At 36.2% G+C, this 6,580-nt stretch overlaps 1 pseudogene; it reads left to right on the top strand.

The window, feature by feature from the left end:
- The first annotated feature begins 2,313 nt into the window (after positions 1-2,313).
- On the top strand, positions 2,314-4,056 carry LOC132184684 (homeobox-leucine zipper protein HAT22-like; annotated as a pseudogene).
- Positions 4,057-6,580: the final 2,524 nt, after the last annotated feature.

Raw genomic sequence — 6,580 nt, 5'->3', positions numbered from 1 at the left:
AAATGCAAATCTTGAAAATAAAGGATACCCTACAGCACTAATATTGGTTCTCATGTCACCAACCAACCCATCTATTATCTCATTTCCTCCTAGTTGATAAATGTAACCCTAGCTATTCCTTTCTTATGGGCGTATCATTTTCATTTCATTTAAAAATAATAGTATCAATTTAATGGTCGAATTTAAAAGATTTGTTATTATTAACATCATATACACCGTTAAATATCATATACACCGTTAAATGAATCAGTTTTAAATTTTGATTAGAAAATGGACGGCTGATGTACGTGTGGACAGGCGGCCTTGAGGCGGCAAGAGATAGGCTAAAGGACCCCACTAATGATTTGGCATGATGGGGCATTCGATTCTAAAGGATGATGATGATGATTATTATGATGATGGTGATGATGATTATGGAGCGTAGAGGTTGGCAATGATGGAGCAAGAGGGTGGTGTTGGAGATAAGGTTTCAGATGTGTCCCGAGCTATACGGCCAGCCGACCATTGGGAGTGTGGGATAATGCTCTTTGTTTGGCTTTTCCACGTCACTTTTTCTATCACACCAACCGTCCATATGGAGAAGCCATCACCTTTGTCTGCTTTCTTTCTCCTACTTTGGATTTTGTTTGTAATCTACGTTACACTTTAAGCATTATTATTAGCATCTAGTTCTTTTTCTAATTTAGTGAGAGAGAGAGAATATGATTGGCCCGTGACGCATGCATAACAATTTGCTTAGTGGCGCAAGTTGCATGCAGATATGCAGAAATTAGGTAGATTACGGGAAGATCCATCCTCCCACAATTTTCCCCAGGTCTTGAACTTGATCTATGCTTAATAAATCAGGTGCAAAATTGTCATAATTCGTCAGTTTTATTGCATGTTGCACCCCTGTCAACAGCATAATTAATTAAAAATATCAATTTTGAGTTTTCTTTTTAATTCAGATAAAAAAAAAAAAAAAGGATTAATTACACATACGTAGCAGGTGTGATGATGTGATTGTTACTTTTTCTTTTCTTTTCTTTTCCTTTTTTCCTTCTGCTTTTCGGTTTCAAATTCCCTGAAATAACCCTTTAATTAATTAAGTTTAATTATTAATTAATTAGTGATCTAATTTATTAACGGCCATCTTATCTCCCCGTTAGAAATCAAGTCAAAATAAACTACAAGGATTATAAAATCAAAGTTGATTGAAAAGTAACTTCTCGATAAAGATTAAAGAGCCAATAGTGATCAAGTGATTATAAGGCATGTTGTACTGGGGGACATTTGGTTGGTCTGCAATTAGGTGTACATTGTTTGTGGCACACATGACATATCTGATGTGTTAACATATATGTGTCCCTTACCAGAGTTGTCGCCATTAGATTTTCCACTTAACGTAAATAGTAGAAGTTAATTATTTACTATAATTATATAATTCATTTATTTAATCACCACTTTAATTATTCCAACGACAGCAGTCACGCTAGAACTACATGATCAAATCAACACCTTACACCTACGTATACATATACAGTGTAAAGTAGTGCATTAGTATATATATATATATATGCCGCAAATCTCTATCTTTCTCAACATGATTGTGGAAAATGTTTATTTGTAGCTAATTAATTAATATACACTCTTTTTGTAATTCTTTGGCACTTTTCAATAGTTTATATAAATAACTTTTAGTATTTATGCTTTGTGACTGTAATTACTAAAGCACATACATATATTAAAGAGTATTATTAAAACAATAATTCTTGTGTTATATATGCACGGGATTGACACGAGTTGTATAATAAATTAATTGTTGTATGATGATCGGTCAAGAGAACCTGCAAAATAAAGTTAAGAATCGGCACACAGGTTTGTTGGCAGAAAATAACCTACGTGGCCATCTATTCAACATATATATATATATATATATATATATATATATATTTTTTTTTTTCTATTCAACATATGATATATATTACCTGTGCAAACTCTTACCTCTTAATCACATTTCACTAGTTTATGAATTCAACTTTTAGCTATGTGTTTCTAAGTGATTATAATCATTAACGGACACATATTAATAGCAATAAGAAAACAGTTTATACTGTGCTATGCACGGGATGGACACAAGTTGTAGAATAAATATATTGATACAAATTGGAAAGTGAAATTAAGAAGAAAAAGGTAGAAAGCGCCTAAATACCTTCTTTTTTTTTTATCGTGCGTTTCTTATGTGCATCAACTTTCCTTCTTGTTGTTCCACGCATGCCTTAATTCCATACATTGCACACTTGAAGAGAGAGAGAGAGAGAGAGATAGATTTCTTTGTTATGGTCAACGTATGAGGACAAAGAGAGATGGGAATTTCATAATTCCACGAATCAGATTCCTTTCTCTAATCATTTCCTTCCTTTGATTAATACTCAGCCCCCATAACCATCTCACAAGAGGACCTTTTCACACACATTCCTCCATTTTTGGGATCCAGAAGAGCTTGCCTCCATATATAGTTTTCATTTTGCGTGCTCTACTTCAACAAGAATAATAGCCTTTGATACAATGGCTCTCTCTGAAGTTTGCAACACAGGCCTCGCTCTTGCCCTAGCCTCCCACCATGAGAAGCCTGCAGAGACTCATCATTTGCAGCCTGATCCTCAAGAGAAGAAGAAGAGGAAGAAGGAGAAGGAGAAGGAGAAGGAGAAATTCTCCTTAAAGTTTGACCACCTCTTCCCTTCTCTGACTTTGGGGCCATCAGATGGAACTTACACAGACCAATTGGCTTCAGAGATGGAAGAGGCAGGAAAAGTATCCGGTGAATCTGTGCATAATTTGCATAAACGGGCATCTTCTCTTAGTGCAGTTTCTTCATTTTCTAACTCATCTGAGGGTGAAGAGGTTGAAGTGGAGAAAGTCTCCTCAAGGATGAGCAATGAAGATGAAGAGGCTAGTCCAAGGAAGAAACTTCGGCTTACCAAAGAACAATCTGCTATTTTAGAAGATAGCTTTAAAGAACACGCCACTCTCAGCCCTGTATGCCATCTTTCTTTATATATATATATATATATATATATATATATATATATATAAGTGATGCATTTCTTTTTTCAGACTGATAATTTCTCTCTTTTTCTTTGAATTATTAGAAGCAAAAGCAAGACTTATCACGGCAGCTGAGTCTACGGCCGCGACAAGTAGAAGTGTGGTTCCAGAACAGAAGAGCAAGGTTCTTTTCACCAACCTTAATTATCTTCTCCAAACTTTTTTTTTTTTTTTTTAACTGGGTATCCGGGGCTTCGTGCCCGACTAGATCTCCGAAACACCATGCAAAGCGCCTCCTGCACATAAATTAGGTAAAGCTCAGACTTTTCAAGGCGAGCATGACACCAAGAAATTGTTTTCAGTCTTAGGGGGTCACGAGGCACCAGGGCGAATGACTTAGAAACCCCTTTCGATAATCTTCTCCAAAGTTTTTATGTTTGAATGAATGAGTTTTTTTTTTATTTTTTTTTATTTTTTTTATTTTCTTAATTTCCCTCCACTCTATATATAGGACAAAGCTGAAGCAAACAGAAGTAGATTGTGAATTGTTGAAGAAATGCTGTGAGACACTAACAGAGGAGAACAAGAGGCTACAGAAAGAGCTCCAAGAGCTGAAATCGCTGAAACTAGCTGCGCCATTTTATATGCAGCTTCCGGCAGCCACCCTCACGATGTGCCCTTCTTGCGAAAGGATTTGTAATGCTGGGGATGGCTCTTCTACCACTTCTTTCTCAATTGTGGCCACAAAACCTCACTTCTATAATTCCTTCAACCATCCATCTGCAGCTTGCTAGGAAAATGTAAAAGGCCCGAACCACCGACATTTTTGTTCAGGGCTTCTGTGTCGTATAGGAAGATTTAGCCTAATTAATTTGTATAGACTATTTCTGTGATATAAGAATTAGTTAATTAAGTTAATTTGTAGGGAGTTTCTCTCTCTACTCCCCTATCTCCCCCAACTGTTTGTAATTATTTAAAAGCATGTAGTGGATGAAGGGATTATTCTTAGATTTTGTGATTTGTCATCAATTGTAGACAGCAAGGATTGGTTTGTGCGCAAGGCCATGCCAATTAATTGATAAATATATATTTTTATTTATTTTTATAACAATTAATATGGTAATTAGACAACTGTCAAATTAACGAACAATTACCAAGATTAATTAAATGGGAGAAGTGTCATACCCACCTATATATTCTATGTTACTTTTCAAGAAAAGTTGTCTGTTTGAGTTGTCTATTTCTTTTATAAATTTAGTATTGAATTTGTGGGATCCATATGTGATCCTACATACTCAATGATAGACTTGCCTATCTTTTGTATTAAGATGGACAAAAAATAGACAAAAGATGAAAACCAAACATTTAACATAGTTAAAAGCTTAATTGGGAACAAGTATGTTACGCGGATATAATGTTAGTTTGTTTCTTTGGAGGTATTCAGCTCATCATGCCTCCAAACTCTTCAAAGGATACTGATAACGAACTGCACCGACATACCAAATCTCACTAGTTAAGGAAGAACTCCGTGCTATATCAAGGATAATGATAAAATATTTATAGAACATTTTTCGTAAGAGAAGTTGCAAAACTCATGAAGTTCCTGACAAGATACCCAATTATCAAAGAATTACGAACAAAATATGTAACACAAAAATAATTTTAAGCTGTCAGGCCATTTGACTGCACTAGCTAGTGCTTTTTGGGGAAAAACCGACCAATATGCATCAGAAACTTTTGGGGCTTGCAGGTTATTATATGTAACGCCCCGAGTTCGTTTCCCCCATTCTAAAAAAAATAAGACCTAAAGATCTCTACTCCTCAAAAGAGGACCCTAAGCAATGAAAATATTATGAGTCTATCAACATTAATCATCACATTAAGTCACACTATACATATCACCGTTAAAAGGAATCCATACTATACTTTAATAGACAAGCATAACCCAAAAGTTATAAGTCTACAGTATAACCCAAAAGTACTAATTACCATGAGCAACCGATCTAATCTTGTAATAAGTCATCAAGCGTCAACCAGATTAAGTTCTCCATAATAACTAGATGTTTCACAGTATCCATCTTTTACTAAACTATCTATATACATAACAAATATATATATAATAGAGGGAAAAGAATACAAGAGTAAGCCCGATGACGTAGTGAGTACAAATGCACATTTGGTGGCGCTGTTGTGACAGTTCTGAAGGTCAACGAACATTCGGTGGTCCATGGACAAACGTTCAGTGTACTATTGCACAATAAATTGAACATTTGGTTACTACCCAATGGTTCAAAACTTGGTCAACGAACGTTCGGTGGTCCCCACGAACGTTCGATGTACTTTTGGACATATGCCTGAACACTTTATCTGTAATTTCCTGACATACTATCAGCAAAGGTTCGGTGGTCCCCATCAAATGTTCAGTGTTTCCTACTGAATGTTTGATCAGAACCAAAGGTCCAAAAATTCTTATTCCATCAAACCCTAATGAGCCGGGTAAACCCTTAACCCCTTTACTTATGTCAAATATAGCCTAGTAATTACTTGGGGTACTATATTATAAGAGATTTATAGAGTATTTTTCTAAGTTGCCGAGCCCTTTGACTGCTCTCATAAGAAAGATTGATCATTTCGAGTGGAGCAATGGTTGCGAGGAAAGCTTCCAAGAACTGAAGAAGCGACTAGTGACTGCCCTAGTGCTAGCCCTCCCGAAGGAGTTAGAAGGTTTCATGGTGTACTGTGACACGTCGAAAAAATGTTTTGGCTGCATCCTTATGCAAAACAAGAAAGTAGTGGCCTATGCCCTACGACAACTGAAGAGCTACAAACATAACTACCCACCGTATGACCTAGAGCTAGAAGCTGATGTTTTTGCTCTCAATATTTGGAGACCCTACTTGTATGGCGAAATGTGTGAAATCTAAACAAATCATAAGAGTCTAAAGTACTTTTTCACTCAAAATGAATTAAATACGAGGTAGAGGAGGTGGTTAGGGTTGATTAAGGCTTATGATTGCAACATCAACTATCACCCAGGCAACACTAAAGTAGTAGTAGACACATAAAGTAGGAAGTCAATAGGAGGAGGAGTATATTTAAGGATAAATTGGCCACAAATAATCATAGACCTCAAGAAGTTGAGGTTAAAGGTTGTAAAAGAGGGAAGGTCTACTATTTTTGCTAGTTTAGTACTTCAATCAAAACTACTAGAAAAATCAAAGCTGCTTAAGAAAACGGCATGAAATGTTAGAAGGTCAAGTAAGGAAGGGGGGGTTTCACTTCTTTCTCTTAGAGGGTGGAATGCTTGAATAGCATAATCAGATGTGTTCGAGAAGGTGGAGGTCTGAGGAAGGAAATCATGGATGAAGGCTATTGATCCCTATACACCATACATTCCGGAAGCACTCTGATGTACAAGGATCTGAAAATGATATACTGGTTGAATAATATAAAGAGGGACATTGCAAGTTACATCAAATAGTGTCCCACAAGTCAACAAGTGAAAGCGAAACATCTGAAACCGTCATGAACCTTTGGCTGTTACTCATGCCCA

The sequence above is a fragment of the Corylus avellana genome, chromosome ca6, assembly GCF_901000735.1.
Source record: "Corylus avellana chromosome ca6, CavTom2PMs-1.0".
NCBI lineage: Eukaryota > Viridiplantae > Streptophyta > Magnoliopsida > Fagales > Betulaceae > Corylus > Corylus avellana.
The sequence above is the reverse complement of the archived record's forward strand: the minus strand, read 5'-3'. Positions and strand labels throughout refer to the sequence as shown.